Source organism: Dermacentor albipictus, chromosome 7 (genome assembly GCF_038994185.2).
Source record: "Dermacentor albipictus isolate Rhodes 1998 colony chromosome 7, USDA_Dalb.pri_finalv2, whole genome shotgun sequence".
Lineage (NCBI taxonomy): Eukaryota > Metazoa > Arthropoda > Arachnida > Ixodida > Ixodidae > Dermacentor > Dermacentor albipictus.
In genome coordinates this window covers 21,890,731-21,909,651 of record NC_091827.1, presented here as the reverse complement: position 1 = coordinate 21,909,651, position 18,921 = coordinate 21,890,731, and the positions used below count along the sequence as shown (strand labels likewise).

General features: G+C 46.0%; 1 long non-coding RNA gene across 1 annotated transcript; it reads right to left on the bottom strand.

Moving 5' to 3' along the window:
• Positions 1 to 1,398: 1,398 nt before the first annotated feature.
• Positions 1,399 to 15,404, bottom strand: LOC135897555 (uncharacterized). Its single transcript, XR_010563080.1, has 5 exons — positions 15,288 to 15,404; positions 12,679 to 12,744; positions 8,958 to 9,126; positions 8,773 to 8,874; positions 1,399 to 1,563 (listed from the first exon to the last, which is right to left on the bottom strand). It is a non-coding gene; the product is annotated as an uncharacterized lncRNA (long non-coding RNA).
• Positions 15,405 to 18,921: the final 3,517 nt, after the last annotated feature.

Here is an 18,921-nt window from a genome sequence, read left to right as displayed (position 1 = left end):
AGAACCAAACGCACTGCGGTATACGGCTGCTAATGCGTTGTTTTAGATCATCTTTACTTTTGTTGTTCTTTTTCGGGTTTTATTCCACGTACCTTCAAAGGCAAGGTTCTGAGTGATATTGCAGAAGTCGAGGGGCGTGGTAGGGCTGAACTTAGCGTTACAAGTTGATGGCTGGACGTAACTATATTTATTCAATCGTGCTTTTTACTAAATGTAACGTGTCATTATTTCGCATTATTGGCGACGTCTCTAGGACACCAAAGCTAGAACTCATGACGTGGAGTCCAAAGTCCATCACAGTAGGGACAACGCCGATGAAATTCGAAGAGAGAAGTGACGCGCGGGAGGAAGCGCGCTCATTTTATATACTCAAGACATGGCGCCACCTCCTCCTCGTTGGCTACGCCGTCACGTGCCCAATGACGCAGGCTCCAGGCCACATATTAAGTTAGTCAGAACCATGGAGTCACCATGGCGACGGATTAGCGTGATCGTCTCACAACCCGGAAGCCCGGGTTCGATTCCCACCTATACCCTAATCAACCAACTTTAATTTTCAAGCCATTTATTTACCTTACTTTACTTTTTATTTACCGGAAACTCCTGAGAAATTTAACGTCAATCCGAGTATTCTTGACGTGCTTTTATGCTTTCAGCCGTCGGACATTTATGGTACGATTGATCGGTCACACCCACGAATTTTCCCGTAATGGGGCATATGAAGCTTTCGCATTAAAATTTGCAGCCTTGCTTTGCGCTGAATCTGCAGGTCTCTTCCCATAACATTTATTTTGACAGTGCGTGGGATCTCTGCGATTTCGTGACGTCCTTTTATGCTGCGTAACGCATTTATGGTTGTGGCTTTGCATGTTTTGTCTTTTGTGAGGTTTCTTGTATTCTCGTTGCCGACGGCTACGGTTCGCTGGATCCTACGTAGTCGCGTTCAGTGTCGTTGTAGGAGAAACCCATGACTTCGTCTTTGCTGGCACTTATGCATTACGTGCTCTGAGAATGAGGACGCGCAGCCGATCGTTCCAATTTTCAGTTATTCTAGTGGTTTACATAGACGTAATGAAACTTCAAGGACGTCTGCTCTACCCAATGCACCCTACGTCACCCCGTGAGGTATTTCAAGAAAAAATTTTCTAATAAATATTATTTGGCAGACATTGTCGCTACGACGTGATCTCTGCGCCGGGTTTGTTCGTTTCTTTCTTTCTTTCTTTTATTCTTTCTTTCTTTCTTTCTTTCTTTCTTTTTATCTTATTTGCAGCGCCTAAACCTGAAGATGTGCCCTTAAAAAGGTGCTACCCAAAGTACATATCAGAATAAAATATTTTCAGCCTTGATACATACCAGTTTTGCATTGAGACACACAATCAAATAAGCTCCTGAACACCTGGGTATTGCCCATTTTAGTGAGGACATCTTCGCACAACTGACTGGTTTCATTATATATATACAAAAACTCAAAAGGTTCGTCGTCGCCATATTCGAGAAACTCCTCTGGTGGGGTCTTGCATGCTGGAACAGCGCCGTGTACGTCCGAGCCGGTTGCAGCATCTATTAAGAAGGGAAAAGAATCACGAAATAATTTGTAAGAATCACCCTCACGTTATTACATGTTTATATTCATAGAAAAAGCACTCGGACAACTGATTCAGACCTCACTTTAATGCGTTAATTAGCAGCGAAACCAACTGCTCAGTGGATGATTCCGGTGGCAGTATAGTGCAAGCTTCCGGCAACTGCAGCTTATGTAACCCTAATGTTCTCGTGAAAACGGTGGCGGCGAACGCTATGCACGAATGCGAGCTTTCTGGCTCTTTTTTTTTTTTTCGTGCCAGCCCCACGGTGCCGGCCGCTGCTGCCGCGAATGCGCATGGGCGAGTGCCATTTGGGTGGTGTTGCACGGAACCGAGTGGGACGTGGCGCTCCTACTAAAGCAGACCTCAAACGACAGCTCGTCCGTGTTTCTATCTTGTCCTCGTTTGTTTGCGCCATTCTTCTTTAATGTGAAAAAGGGGTTTGTGCTTGAGTTTCCACCTGACAGAATTATCTTGTCTCGGATATTCAAATTAGCATCCGACACCATCATGCCCGTAGTTTGTGCGTAAGTCAAACTTTACCAATTTTATGACGCATTTTACTTTGAGAAATTAATTAGTTCAATTACGCCCATGCACCACGCGGAGGGCTTGCGTATTTCGGTTTGCATTGCGCCGGATGATTTTTCTCATACGACGCCACGGAGGCCGGATTTGCTCCGACACAGGGTCCTTAATGCTATCCCATTCAAATATGCCGAAAACCCACGTGACCACAGCTACATGAAAACAAGGCAAACGGGATGCCGAACAGGCGAACGCTCACATGCAAAGACTGACTCAGTCGCTTCGGTGGCGTCTCTGGCGTATGGCAGCTGTATCTGTCGCGTTTGACGTGTGCTTGCGCTAAGTAACGCAAGCCTACGTGTGTGTGAGAATGCGAAAGCATTATAGTCGCTTTGGTGAAATGATTTTTTCCGCGCGTTTCTTGTCCGCGCAAGCTCTCGCCTGTGTTCTAACTGCGCCTCGATAAGGCCATATGAAAATGCGTCAAGTTTTCAACGCACTCGCTTTCCCGCGAGGAGCTCATAACTAGAAGGACTGTTCAGTGGCCTTCAATTAGACATCAATGCTTTTTAACGCGACAGCGTTAAGTGCCCCGTATCGCAGAAAATCCGGCGTCAGCGTCCAGCGTAGACCATCGTTTCGGCAAACATAATTCCGAACCATGCAATTCAAACCACGCTTACCCAACCACACAGACACTACGCGTGGGGAGTAGGTATTGAACTCAGTGAATTTCCCAAGGTCAAGTACGTCATAAAACCTTGCAGTGGCTTAGCTCGGCTATGCCAGGGTATACGTAGCGAAAGCTGAGGCATAACATGGTTAGCCTTGGTTAATCTTGATTCCAAGTCCAGGTTAGTCTGGTTGTCTAGTTATGTTGCGGCGTTTAACCAGTCGTTCGGCGCGCTGTTCGTCTGTTTCCTGGGCGATTCGTTTCCTTTTCATCTCGTTCCGATGTCGATTCCAGGCCTCCTCCTGCTTATAAGAATGGTCGCTGTCGATACTGCCGCCTAAACTGCGGTTGCGGCGCACGCGAGCTCTCCTTTTCAATCCTCCGACATGTTATCAGGCATGCGACGCAGCTGGCGAAGCGAGCGGAGGCGAGCGCGACGACGAGGAACGCGGTTTGACGTCGTACCAAATGACGGAGCAGAAAGGCACGGCACGGCACAGCGGCGGAACACCTGTGGCTCGATGCTACTAGTCGTGCATACGCAGCAGTGACTAGGGAGGAAGAGATGGAAGTATCCGAGGCAAGGCGCGCGTTGTGACGTCACGTGCCTCCTCGGAGCACCGCCACGGCGAAATCGCAAGTTCGCGGCCAGTAAAGCTCTCGCTTTGAAAATCGTAACGTACGATTTACGCAAAACCTACAGACATGAAAGCGTCGGATTGTAATGTGTATATAGAGGGAAACATAATTCCGTTACGTGGAAACACAAACAAACCCCTTTTCCAGCGTTTCTACCTTCCATAGATAGGCCACAGTAGGTGATTTCGGAGGCCATAGAAAAGCGCGCCCAGTTCCTTGCCACATCTCCTGATGGCGCTCGCCACCGCTGCATCGCAGCCCACGCAAGAGGCCACGTCTCTACCAGAAAGCTCGGCTTCGGGCAAAGCGCTCACCGCCAGCGTTTCCCGGTAAACATTTCGATGACATAAGCTGCAGTTGCCGGAAACATGAGAAGCACTCAGTATCGTTGAAGGCGATCGCGTTCCACTCTTAAAGGCGAAGCTTAAGCGTCTTCCATATTTTTATTATATGCACTCATTTTATACAATCATGCCCTGGCGCCACCTCCTCCCCATTCGCTGCGTCGTCACGTGCCCAATGATGCACACACTAGGGCACACGTTTAGTCAGCCAGATGGATGCGAGTTGACGTATGCAATGACCAACGCACCAGGAACACCTTTGCTCGACTAGAACCGGGGAGCCGCCGTGGCCTCGGATGACTTTGTCTCATTGAAGAGTTTTTAACTCCAACAGGCCAGCTAAAAATTGTTGGCGTGCCTTTTTTAGCATTTAACAAAAAGCCGGCAGTAAAGAAAAAAAGAGCTGCCGTGGCGCGGGGAAAGCGTGTTCGTCCCGCTTGTCTAGCGCCCGTTATCTTCAGGGTTGTCTCTCCTTTCCAGGAAGCCATAGGCTTTCACCCCGTACACGACCATCGCTACCAACTTGCACTGGCTTGCGAGGGTGGAGCTGGCTATAACTCTCTCCCAAAGCTCAGGTGTGTGATATAGATTTGGCGTGTTCAGGGGCGATTGTGTACAGCACATTCACTCCTCGTAAGTATGTACATGGGCAGAAGAAAACGGCTTTAAACTGAATCCTGTTAAAAGCTCATGTGTCCTTTTCACACAAAAAAGAGGATTATTTGCAGAGCCCAGTGTAGAACTACATGGACAGCACATACCAGTTGTCAAACAACACAAATTTTTAGGAATCATATTAGATTCAAAACTGACCTTCATTCCACGCTTAAAGCACCTAAAACAGAAATGTCTAAAAACAATGAACCTTCTTAAACTTTTATCACATACAACATGGGGCAGCGACAGGAAGTGTCTGGTGAACCTGTACAAATGCCTGATACGCACACGGTTAGATTATGGGGCCATAGAATATCAATCTGCCAGCCCAAGTTCTTTGAAGATGCTTGACCCTGTTCACCACTTAGGTATCCGCTTGGCGACCGGTGCCTTCAGGACAAGTCCTGTAAAAAGTCTCTACGTTGAATCTAATGAGTGGTCGCTTCATCTTCAAAGGTCATACTCCAGTTTCATGTACTTTCTAAAGGTAAACGCAAACCGCGACCATCCCTCTTATGTAAGCATAAACGACATGGCATCTTCAATGCTTTTTATTAACCGACCTGCAGCTACAGAACCATTCTCTCTGTGCATTAGAAAGCTTGCTGAGAGTATGCAAGTCCCAATTCTACAGCAAAACCTGATGACCCCAGCTAAGGCATTGCCGCCATGGCAGTGGAAGCCCATAGAATGCGATATATCATTCGTAGAGGTGACAAAACACGCCCCAGAAGCATATATTCGAGTACATTTCTTGGAACTTCAATCTAATACTCGTGCATAGAATTTTACACTGACGCTTCTAAGTCGCATGCCCGCGTGTTTTATGCTGCAATCAGACCATCCTTCTCCCAGTCCGGCGAACTGCATCCGGAAACAAGCATATTCACTGCGGAAGCTTATGCAATTCTATGTGCTGTTAAACAAATCAAGAAAGCAAAGTTGCACAAAGGTATTATATACACGGACTCTCTAAGCGTCGTAAAAGCCCTAATGTTCCTCCGCAATCATCGAAACCCTGTACTTACCGAGCTTTATTCTGCCATTTGCATATCGTATATGTCTCAGCAGCAGATCATAATATGTTGGGTACCTGGACATAGGGGTATTTGAGGGTAATATGCTGGCTAACCAAATAGCTACATCAATTGCATCACAAGATATCCATCCTACCACTGCACTACCTGCCTTAGATATAAAGCCTTTCATCCGAAAGAAACTCAGAAGCCACTGGCAACGCTTATGGGATGCTGAAACAAATAATAAGCTTCACTTGATTAAGCCAAAACTGGGTTATTGGCCCCCCGCATCAAAAACACGACGAACGGAAGTCCTATTCTGTCGTCTCAGAATAGGACACACATATGCCACACACAGTTTTCTGCTAACTGGAAATGAACCACCATCCTGCGGTAGATGTGGTGAAAGGCTCACCATCCTCCACGCTCTCCTGGAGTGTCGGGAAGCCGAAACAGAGAGAAACATTTTCCGCTAGCATACCGGCAGTACATCCCCCTTCATCCTGTAATGTTTCTTGGTAACGAACCGTTGTTTGACACCAGAGCAGTCCTAAATTTCTTAAACGATGTTGTCTTACATGTTGTTAGCCCTACGGATTTGTAGCACATCCTCTCTCCAGAGGATGCTGCTGCGATAATATATTTCTGTATAGCACATGCCTTCAGGCCCTTCTGTTCCAAGGGCTCTCTTAGGCAGTAGTGCTTCTTGCAAACGTTTACCTTCATGTATTTTTAAATATCATCATTCTATCACAATGTATCTTTTGTGTTCTAAGTAGTACTCACTAGTCATTGCCATAACTTTATTAAATATAGCTTTTATGCGTTTGATTTTACATCATTCTTCTACGATGGATTTTAATGTTCATAGTATTCGTCATTAGTCATCGCCATAATTTTATAGCACGTAGATTTTACGCACTGTACAGCGACTATTTTTAGGCCACTTTACAGCCAAGTCACATCTTCCATAATCCATCGTCAACATTACCACGTGTCATGGCGCTCTTTGGCCAAACCTGGCCCTTGCGCCACAAAACACCACACATCATCATCATCACTCGTCTCCTGTCCCCCATGCAGAGTAGGAAACCGACGGCGGTCTTGTTAAAGTGACACTAAAGACAAATACTAAGTCGACGTGAACTGTTTAAATACCTTTCCAGAAACCTCGCAACGCTTGTTTCGTGCCAAGAAAAGAGAGATTACGAGAAAACCCGACGTGGTTGCTCAGTGGCTATGGTGTTGGGTTGCTGAGCACGTGGTGACGAGATCGAATCCCGGCCACGGCGGCCGCATTTCGATGGGGGCGAGATGCGAAAACACCCGTGTACTTAGATTTAGCTGCATGTTAAAGAACCCCAGGTTGTCAAAATCTTCGGAGTCCTCCACTACGGCGTGCCTCATAATCAGAAAGTGGTTTTGGCACGTAAAACCCCATAATTTAAGATTACGAGAAAATTCTATCTGAAGGGTCCGAGTACCTTTTTCGAAATTCATATGTCCCACCTCCCGACTGGGAGAGTGGTGACGTTGCATACGCCATCACTGCCCTTTGCTGCCGTCAGTGAGTAAAACGGCGTCTGAAAGACGGCGGCACCGAGCCAAGACAGAGCGGTGAATTCGCCGCTGCAGCAGCTTTATGGTCAAGTGTCGTGGACCGTTCGGGCATCCCGCGACCTCAAATTGAAGTTTAATTCTCTGCTACTTGCATGTTGAGCAAGTTCCCCGAGCCAGCAAAACCGGCGCAGCACTACACGACCAAGAAAGTACTGAAACGCGAAAGCGTGGGCGGCACAGAGTCGAGTGAGAACGAAACCTTTCGACCGCCCGCGTCGTGGTCAGCGGTAATTTCAATGAGTTCTTTCTAAACATGAAATGGAACTGGACAAGTACCATTTTATTTCATCTTATAATACAATCCGAGGAGGTTTTTTGCAACGATTAGTTGTGTACTAGTGGCAGAATTTAACTGAGTGCTTTCGTCATCGGCTAAGGGCTTGAACGTCCCGGGGGAGTCTCTAATCATGTCCTCCATTGACCTCGATTTCTCGATAATCAAATCTCTGTTCCCTATATCATTGACGCCTTAGAGATTGTCAAGCACTAATCTATCACTTTAGCTTGACTTTGTATTTGTCTTTAATGTCATTTTAACCTCCCTGCCTTTCCTTGTTTTCCTCTTCTCTCTTCCTCTCTAGTAGAATGAGCCTCGCTCGACAAATCGTGCATGACTTTGCATTCCTGGCTGGAGCGCCCTGACACACACACATCATTGGTGTGCTTTCCGTTTGTGGTTATGCGACCTCCAATTTTGACCTTATATTCTATAATTATCCCCTTACGTCTTACGAGTATGGTGGGAACTATTGTGAAGATGGTAACTTCTCAGTGCCCTCGGTCCTAGTTTGGAATTTGTGAAGGACGAATAATACAGGCACTAATACAGCGAGCTCCGGTGTGGAAGCTTCCCATGCCGTCTCACCGCGTCTCGGCTACGTTGTATATGATGTGCTGGTGGCAATTGCCATCGTCGGGTTACGCAGTGCATTATATTTCTTCTTATTTGATTTGTTTAACAAACTGCGTTATCGCAGTGACCAGGTTTTTATTTGCTTTTCTTTATTTCCCCACGATCATTTCATAAGAAAAGGCAAAGTCCTTGCTCTAATATACGTAAATTATTGTTGTGTACTTTATTTCCATCTATCGATGCCGGGGCCACCCATACATGACGTAGACATGTACTTGGTAGAAAACGCGGTACAAATATAAGAAAGGTTTTTACGACAACGCAAACTTATTTCAGCAGCTTTTTATTTGCGTAAATTACTTAAAAGTTCGAAATATAGGTGTTTTATCACAGTTGTACTCACTCCTGTGAAAACACAATGATGGGCGGATTTCACTATTTAGGAGGCGGGCTACCGGCATTGCTATCACTTCTTGGCGTTGCTCGAGGACGGACTGCTTTTTTTTTTTTCAGAGGTTGCTCACATCGAAAAATTCTGCGTACAATATATTCACGCGCTTTTTAAGGTGATGCAGGTGTAAATACTAGCGAGGGTGAGCGTCTCGCTGCTCCATAATAAACTGTGTCACTAAATATCGCTTGTCAGTCTCTATTAGAAAGATACTTGTTCGTGTTATGGAGATCATTTAACAAGAGAAAGGTCATAAGTCCGTATAAAGTTGGTCTCAGACCGGGATGCCCAATATGGCAGACGTATTTTAACGAGGTAGCGTTAAAGGCCCCGTGCCGTTGTCAGATGGGAAGAGGACTTGGCACCCGGAGATGCCGCGTCCCAGAGATTACATGTACTCACGAACATATAATCCGATAGATTGACTCCGGCATTCCCGCTCTACCCGGGCTGACTCAGCGAGGGGCTTTGGTTCAGGCCAATGGTCGTTCCCGGACAAGGGGGCTGTTGTAGCGCAGCACAATTGAGTTACTGCACTCAACACACCACCAGCCATGTCGGTCACACAGGACGCAAGCCTGACTGACCTTCGGACTGCCTTGACGCAAAAGAGGTCGCAGCAAATCTGGCGTTGGCGTCGGCGGCATTGTTTCCATGAGAAACATCATCCCGAACCACGCATCCCGAACGGCGCAGGCCCTCATTGTGGCACAGAGGTGTTGCTGAAGTATTTGAATTTGCCAAAGTAATATGCCTCTGGAAATTCGTAAAGTAAAAGTTACGCACAACGAACAGACATTATAGCGCCAGATTGCAATTTGAATATATCAGACAACATAATTGTGTTACGCGGAAACGCTAACACACAAACCCATTTCCCGGCTACCATTTAGGGCCTGCATATTGATAGGAGCGGCTCCCCCGCTCGTTCCTCGGAACACCATCCAGATGGCGCTCGCCTCCGCGCATCCACGGCACCGGCGTTGACTGCCTTGGGGGGGAATGAAAAAGAACGAGAACGCTCGCATTCGTGCATAGCGTTCGCCACCGGCATTTCTCGGTAAACACTACGGTTGCATAAGTTGCAGTTGGCGGGAAGCGTGAGAAACAGTCAGGGATTGTTTAATTCTATCACGTTCCACTGTTGAGGAAGTTTTAGTTCGTGGGCTCCTATCTAAATACATGGGAAAAGAGAAATCGTTTTTCTGGGCAACCATGGTCTACCAAATGTGATGAGATTTGTAGCCTTTAATAGCAAAAGTTAAAATCTAGCTACTCTGGGTTGTACATGTTTCATTTAGATCCTAAATTTTAATGAGGATTGTCAAAAATCCCCAAATATTCAGGAAACGAGACTGTAAAGTTTACAACTCTAACTCAACAATGAAAAACAATATCACAATTTTGTCAATTGCACCTAATAGTAAATGTAATGTGGCCAAAATTGATATAATGTACATGGCTCTCTATTCAACCACTAATATGGGAGTAGAACTTTTGTGAAACTCTTGGAACCAAATACCAATTCCCGTAAGATATCAACTGACATAATTTTGTCCGCTTTGGAAGCACTAATGCGTGGAGCTCACAGGCCTGCGATATGTGTTTGTGCAGAAATACGGATTTGTAAACTTCGTGCTATCTTTTTTTTTTCAAAATTACCAATTTTTGAAAATTCCTTTTAAAACATTCAGGCCTATATCCATATTCCGCTTCCAAACGGCACTAGAACTTTCTCTCTGGACAGCTTAAATTTTATTAAAATTCGACCAATGCCAGAAAGTAATTTCTACATTTTTCATGTATTTGAATAGGCTACACCGGAGTTGGGCCCGAGCTAAGGCGAAGCTTAAGTGTCGGACCGCAAGTTGGCTCATTTAAGTTGCCCCCCCCCCCCAAATTTAGCTTGGTCCACGCTCGAACTTTCGTTCGCCCACCGCAACTTTCAAGAGGGCCAACCCCAAAATTCAGGTTGTTACTTCCAAATTTAAGGTCCACCCCCTAAATTTCCGTTAGCCCACCCGAAAATTTAAATTTGCCCACCCTGAAACTTAAGTAGGCGCACCCCAAAATTTAAGTTGCCCACCCCAAAATTTCAGTTGGCCTATGTATAACTTTCAAGTTGGCCCACCACCGAATTTCTAGTTGGGGCACCCCCAAATTTCAATGGGCCACCTCACATTTCACCTGGGCATCGCTGTAAATTTCAAGCTTACCTACTCCGAAGTTTCAGCTGGCGCATCTCCAAATTTCAAGTTGACCCAACCCCGAATTTCCTTTGACCTACCCATACTATAAGCTTCCCCATGCATTTTCTAGGGAGCCCTAAGTATCTCTATGGGTATTCTTTCTATTTTATTTTTGTTCAATTGCTCCGTTTTGCTTATAAAGTAGCCAGTCATCTACATTTACACTGTTAAAATGAACAGGTGTGTTAGCTTTGCAAATTAAGCAATTTTGTTCACATACAAGGCATTAAACTTTTCGCGTGGCGGGGCTGGGGTGCTCGCCAAAGAATGCGTATGCAATAACGAAATGTCACACGTCGCTTTACGCTAAAGAAGACAAGATCGACGGCTGAAATGAATCTATCAGGTAATGTTGGTTATGTAGGTCTGTTGATAATGTCTGTTTCTGTATATTTATCATGTTCGTTATTCACGTATTTCGTTCGGCAACTCTCATCCGCTCCAGGGCCTCCTTAGCGCTGCTCGATGTCTTGCTCCTCCTTAGATAGCCTAGGTTTTTATTTCCTCGTCGCTCTCACTGGCGGCCATCGACCGAAGCCTCAGCTACTTTCCAGTAGTGGTCTGCTCATTGACCCAGGCGAAGGCGACATATCGGAATACATCAGAAAAACTGGCTAGCCCAGGAGAAGTATACTTCGAATAAAATATTTTGTAACTGCTTCTATGAAGTTATCTCTGACGTAGCTCTTTCGTTCTGACTTTGAAGAAAGCCAAGGAACTATAAGGAAGGACTTTACTTCGTGTTTGCGTGCCTTGAATGTAAGCAGATGTTCTTCGGTTGTAGGATCAGTCATGTTGGCATTGTTTAATCAAGGGAATCTAATACATCCCATGTATAGCGACAGCCACTGTCAGCTTTGGTTACGACAGGTTACATTTCTGGATTACGATAATGTTGCATTTCTGTAGGCCTCAGTACTCACTGTGCTTTTGCTTATTGAGAACGCAAGCAAATTAACAGATGAAAATTTAAACTCTCAATGTGCCGCTATCGAACGGCCACAACGCGGCCAGCCAACAAATGGGTCACGGTTCGTTCGGCCTCATACTACAGTCCTGTTCCTGAATCAAGAGAGTACTTTGGAGGTGATATTGTTACATGTGACATGTTCTGTTCATCATTGCTACGTCAGGTGATGGAATTTTCTAACAAAGCGTATGTTTGCGGAATATATGCAACAGCGCTTTATCAGCGCACGTGACACCTTCCAGTACGCTTTCAAGAAGCTCTAGATGCAAGGGGCATGCCTTATTTTTTTCTTGAAGCACCAGCGAAGTGCAGCACAACTCACCGCTTTCCTAGACGTATTATTTTTGGCACTGTGTTCATTTGTAGCGGGTAGGTTGTATTGCGTCAAGGTGAAACAGGTACACTGACAGATCAGTAGCAGGATCACTCAGAGTACAAATGTAGCGGATACGGCTTGCTTCAAAAGTACTAATGCACAATATTCACCGATAGCGTAACCACAGAAACGAAACAAACTTCTAGATAAATTACGAATTAAAATAAAGACAGGACAACAACTCGCCGTAAGTCTACGAAGAGCAGTTCAATCACGTGGACGAAGTCTGTTGGCCATTTTCAGAGAAACAGAAGGTGTTCCGGCTCGAACACGCTCGGGAGTTCCAGCCGTAAAAGGACGACGTGCAGTTTCAAATACTACTGCACAAAAGTCCATACAACTACCTCCTGGATGCGAAATTGTTCGAGGAGTTATAGTCGGTAGCTATGAAATATCGTCGATTGCAAGCCGTTGCAAATGCAGCAAACTGAAGTCGTAAGAGCAGCCCCGTCAAGAGGCTCCGTCCACTGTTACGTACTGGCCACAGCTGTCTTTGGGGAGAATATGCTGCACTTCCGGTGACTTTAATCTTACCGAGAACGGACAGCGATAAAATGGCGTCCAGCGAACTTTAATGAAGAATTTATGGGATAGGACAGTCAATACACATTGCACTGTATGCCGAATCATTTAGAGCAACTAGACATCCTGATTCACACATTAAGGCAGCAAAATTTAATAGGTGCCTTCAATAAAAACGAAAAAAAATGTACCGGTGAGCAGCAAAGCCATTACAGCAGGTGATACAGCAAAGACGATTAGCAAACGCATCGTGGTTTCTGAAAGAAGACAAATAAAAATATTTTGTTAACAAACAACGCTCCTCAACAATAAGCCTATTTGCCTATATATCATGATACGGGGCTGGCAAATATACTGTGAAGCAAAACTGAGTCGACAATTTTGTTTTGAAAATTGAATGTAATACCAGTGTCTACGTAAAACGGGCATTTTTCATATTGCTCTACAATTTTCTCACTTACCCGTTTCATCTTATTAACAACATTACCTTGGTTGTCTCCAGCTACGTGGCATTTCCATATCCTTAAAGTTTGGCTAAAGTTACGTGGGACACCCTGCATATTAAATTTAATAGCAGTCGCACTTGAAGAAACTTCGTGTGATCTCGAAGAATTGTTCACTGAAGTGACGGCCTTGTATGAGTATATAAAAGACCTCATAACAGGAGGCAGTTCAGTTTCACAGCCTAAGTCCTCTCGCACCTCCAAGAATCTGGCGTCTCTCGGTGGTGTAATGTCACTTCGTGAAACTGCTTTATACTTTACTATCACTAATAGTGCTTCGTCTTTCCGGAGAAACTGCAGCATCTCTTATCTCTATCTCTCCTTTCTTTGGGTGCGAGTATTAGCGCTGCTGGTAGTGACTGCTGTTGCTCCTTATTTCGAGTGAATCTGGCTTGGGCTCCTGTCGGTTGCTGAGTGAATTATAAAGGGTGTCCCAATTAACTATAATGCACTCAGATTTAAAAATAAAAAAGCAGTTGCCTTACTCGAAGATAATCTAGCGCATATTGTTTCCGGTACACTGATTACCTGCCAGTGACGTCTTTATTTGTGAGATTTAATTAGGTTATTGTAATTAGTTATCTAACTCGAAGCGTACTATCCTAATTACCGAAGTGGTAATTAGATATTTGCTGGTGCAGCTAAGAGACATGTAACTGCGGTGTTTTCAGCAGCGTACTAATTGCGTACAAGGTTTTCCGGCTGGTAAAGAAACCACATTGAAAACGGAAAAAAATACCACGTGACTGCACTCCCACCCGCATCCTAAAGAAGCGCCCTCAAATGAGCTGATTGAAAGCAACTGCTTTGCCAATTGCAAACTGTAAGAGTCAGCGCATCACCCTGAAAATCGTACGGAAGGAGTACCAACAGCAGGTTTCGCAGCTATTCCTGCCTCTCATTTCTACGTAACACTTACCTGTCTCTGAAGGCCAACTGATCACATTGATAACAAAAGCCCGTTGATAACGCGGCTGAAGCACCGGATCACGCATGAAACGCGAGAAGCAATAGAATAGGCATAGGAATTTTAAAATCACAGCTTTGATCAGACCTCATCGAAACAGTGCGCGCGCAGAAACTTGCTTCGGGCCAAAGCCAAATTTAAGTGACGGCTTTGTTTTTCATTAGGATGTATACGTCCTGCAAAAACAGGTTGGTGGCAAAAAATGAAAGCGAAATAAACAGACCGGAAAGTGACTCACGTGTAGAGAAAAGGCAAAACCCACGCGTTCAAGATAGTAAATGTTTCACTTCTAAATGAGCTGAGTTGGCAATCGGGACTTCTGCACAAAAAAAAAGAAAATCCACGCAGAATCTGCTCTCAGATTTATCTGAATGATGCGTAAGAATTTCGTAGCACTGGCGTGGTGTTTAGTGGGAGTATGCTGGTGTCTAACGGAGTAACGAGTATTGGAGAAGCGCGGTTGCAACGCCGAACTGTTAAGCGAGACTTCCTCGAGATTGCGCAGAAGGGACGAGCACAAGCAATGCTCGCTGGTGCTACAAATATGGCCCGCAGTGGATGTGGACGCGGGATAAAATGACTAGGGAGATATAGCAAATTAAGGAAATATGTGCAACATTTACTTGGTACACTGAACCATTATGAACCGTGAGCAACCTTGCTCCGGCGGCGGCGACGTCTGACGCGGCGGCGCGGCCCGTATCTTGAAAGCGATCAGCAAAAGCGCCAGACTTCGGCATGTGCTGAGAGCTCCGTGAACGCCGTGTTCTCGCCGCTTCGTTGGCGTTGAAGCTTCCTCTTCAGCTCATCGTCTCTGGCGCACGAAGCAGTTTCCGCCCTGTAACACTTCTCAACGTTGACGCGCGGGTAAGCGATCACCTGTCATCGATCATCAACACCCGGGTAAGCGACCCGGGTGTTCGCAGTCATTACTCTTCTGAGCTTTTTTCTTTCTTTCGAATGGTTTTCTTTCATTTTTCCTCACACGTCTTTTTGCCTTGTAGGCTGGCGAATAGGGCGGCCACGTGATTCACTTTGTCACCTACAACCTGTCCGGCATGTATAACCTTTTCTACGAGATATTTCGTCCGTAGTTCTCTTCTACTGTTACTATTCTCACAGCAGTGAGAGGGTGTCACGCATGGACGCGTCTAACTACAAAAGCTATGCGTGGCTGGACGTGACTGGTCATCATTTGGCCTCCAGGGCCTCCTATTCAGCAGCAAGCGAATTGGTCACTGAAGTGATCGGCAATGTACTTCAATGCCTTCAAGGCACTTTCCCGACGTCACCTTAACCTATCTTAGAAATAACATGTGTGCTTACTTACCAATGTATGACCTGATGCTCCGTTCCTTCGTAAACGAAACGAGACGTGTGCTTCATCTGCGTCCTTCGCGACATTTTATTCCTCCGTGCCGCGGGAGAGCGAGAGAGCTGGGCGAAGGGACGGTTGATGTTTATCACAATGTGTGCATTCTGATAGAATGTTTACCCTTCCTCCTGTAGGGCAAAAGGGCGGACGGGCACCCCCACACTCATTTGACCGGTAGAATACGGATTAAAATTCCATTAGATGCTCCTGCCAGCTCGACCTGTCACGAATGTAGCTGACGTGTTTGCTCGCGCCTTGACCCCATCTTCTCGTTTGCATCGCACTCTTTTATTACCACGTGCACTACTTGGCGCAGTCACCAGTCGTATTGCAGTTTTACTTCAACAGCGTATATAAGCAATAGGCAGTCATATATATATATATATATATATATATATATATATATATATGTAGTTATCCAAGACGATCAGCGGGAGAAGGCGATGACGAAGAAGCAGCTCCCGATGAAGAGCTAGGAATAAATTCAAACATTTCTATAATTATGCAACTTTCTACTTAGACGATATGAATATATGTCTTTACCAATTACCAGAACTCCTTCTGTCTCCCTCATTGGCCACGTTCTCGCACTCCGCAGATCGTCTTCATGCAAAAACAATTAGATAGCCTAAATATGAACATTCGAGACGGAATTCCATGTAATGACTCAAATCAATGTGTTAAGATTAAATTCGATGACATTTTCCCACAAGACCCCTAAGTCGCAATCAGTCAGGTTCTTAACTATTCGGTCGCAAGATTGCCTTGCACATGTAGTACACACAAATAACACATTAGCCGCAGACGCTTCCATGGGGAACGACAAGGCGGGCATAGGCATTTTCGCGCCTTTCGCTTGGCTGATCATTCTCTTTCCGACTGCCAGTTTTCACTCCCGTCTTTGAAGCTGAGCTCCTGGCAATGATTCTTTTCGCTGCAAAAACTCCCTTTTAATACAACCGTGCAGTGCAGTTATTATAACAGATTCCCTTTCTGTCTGTACTTAGCTTACGGATTCGGCAAATTCAGCAGCCCTAAAACGTTTCCAAAATTAGTTCATCCACAGCTGAATCTTGCATAAGTATTGTGGTTACCAGATCACTGTGGATTACATTTAAATGAAATGGCCGATTAATTTGCGTGAGCATCCCTGAATGAACCGATAATATTGGTTCTTCCAGAAGTGGCCCATCTTATGAGCTATCAGATAACCAAAATTTTCAATTTGGGGAGGTATCATTGAAACTTTAATTTCATAGACTATTTTTCAGCACCTAAAATTTTCGTAGTAGATACAGTTGTGTTCCTCAAGACAATCGGAAGTAATTAAAACAAGATTACGGTGCCGTGTGGCCCCATTAACCCTATATTTACACAGTAGTGGTCTGGCGATATTGCCCCTGTGCCAATTCAGCCTAAAAATATTGTCACGTAATAGTGACTGGGATGTACTCAGTAGCAATGCTCTAACTGACGAAACTAAATCTATATTGGCCGAACTTGTGCCGTCAACAGAAAGTTACACTTAAAGCGCAACGATAGCAGCGAACACAGTCTACGATCGTCAAAAAATCTGATCAGCGGGTCAAGCGCGTCGGCTTTTATAGATCAGTCGTCGAATGTTCCAGATTAACCGTGTCAGGATTGGGGGCTCAATCCCATCGCTCGTGGTCCTTTGCCAAGATTGGAGTACGGCAGGAATTCGAAGGTAGCTGGCCCATGCCGTCGTCCAACTTATTTACGCTGAGGTCGTTGGTGAAGTGAAGAACTGCTTCTCATCGAGAACGAGGAAAATGGGTTTATTTACAGAAATTAAATCAGTCTAACATGACTGCTTGAGAAAAAGAGTATCAGTCCAACATGACTGCATGAGAGAAGTGAATCAGTCTAACATGACTGCTCAAGATAAGTGTGTCCAGCTTTCGCACAACGACAGTTTTTACACACTCGGTCCTCTGGCCATACGGGGCGACGACTGTTCGTTTACTCATCACCAACTCGCCGCTGCTCCGCAGATCAGTTTACATACACAAAGGCACACACATTCCGATGCCCAAACGACGGCGTTGGAGGGGTGCCGTTCCGGGAAGTATCGGTGCCAATCGTGGGTAGCTCGTTGTCTTGGGTCACGGACAAGGCGTGAGAAGCACCAAAATACGCTTTCCCGCGGCAGCTTGTCCATGCGTGTCAAATCAGATCCACGCTGGAGAACTCCGGAACCATTGTTCACACACCGAACTCGTTCCGTCACAATGTCGATGGGGCTGGCGGAAGGAGGCGGTTTTCAGCACAAAGGCCGCTTCTTCGAACGCCTCCTAGCTGTAGCGACGGAGAGTGCGGAATGCGCGTCTTGCCACCCCTTGTCGTAATTGGGTGGCAATTTTGCCTTGCAGCTCGCCTGTCTTAACAACCGATGGGACCAGCGTGTCTTCCACAAAGTTCTACACTATTCGCGTCGCGCATGCATGCAATCAGATTACACGATGTTCGGTGACAGACAGCGGATGGAACCAGTGATAACATTCCAGAAACTTCCGATGCATGCAGGCGCGTCCTGTGGTGTGCGATAACATTCGTTAGACGGTGAAACACGGTCGCCCGATAAAGAAGTACACGTGACAATACCCCCCTCTTAAAAAGTATCGACCCGATGCTGCAAACAAACGAAAGCAAAAAACAAAAACACCTGTAGCAAAGAAACAACAAAATAAGGAAGCTCGTCAGCGTGCTTAAAAGGGCTTAAGACGCACGGCGTGGACCACTTCGAATCGTGCGCGGCGCCGCTGTGTATAAGAAATGCCGTCTGGCACGACCTCATAGTCCAGTTACCAATACGTCGGATGATCTTGTAGGGTCCGAAATTGCGTCGCACTAGTTTCTCACTGGGTCCTCGTCGGCGTATGGGTGTCCAATCCCAAACACGCTCATCGGGCTGGTACTCGACGTAGCATCGTCGGAGGTTGTTGTGTCGGCTGTCGGTACGCTGCTGCTTCTTGATCCGTAGGCGTGCGAGCTGTCGGGCTTCTTCGGTGCGCTGGAGATAGGTAGCGACGTCAAGATTCTCTTCGTCGGTGACCTGCAGCAGCACGGCGTCGAGAGTCGTCGTCAGGCTTCTGCTGTAAACCAGCTTGAACGGCGTGATCTGTATTCTTTCTTGCTGCGCCGTGTTGTAAGCGAAGGTTACACGACAGGATGGCATCCCAGGTCTTGTGTTCGACGTCGACGTACATTGCTAGCATGTCGGGGATGGTCTTATTCGGGCGCTCTGTCAGACCATTCGTCTGTGCGTGGTAGGTGGTTGACCTCCTGTGGCTTGTATGACTGTACGGCAGAATGGCTTGGGTGAGCTCCGCTGTAAAGGCAGTTCGTCTGTCGGTGATGAGGACTTCCGCGGCGCCATGTCGCAGCAGGATGTTCTCGACGAAGAATTTCACCGCTTCGGCTGCACTACCCTTCGGCAGAGCTTTCGTTTCAGAAAATCCGGTGAGGTAATCCGTAGCCACGATGATCCACTTATTTCCGGTTGTTGAGGCTGGAAAGGGTTCCAACAAGTCCATCCCGATCTGCTGAAACTGTCGGCAAGGAGGCT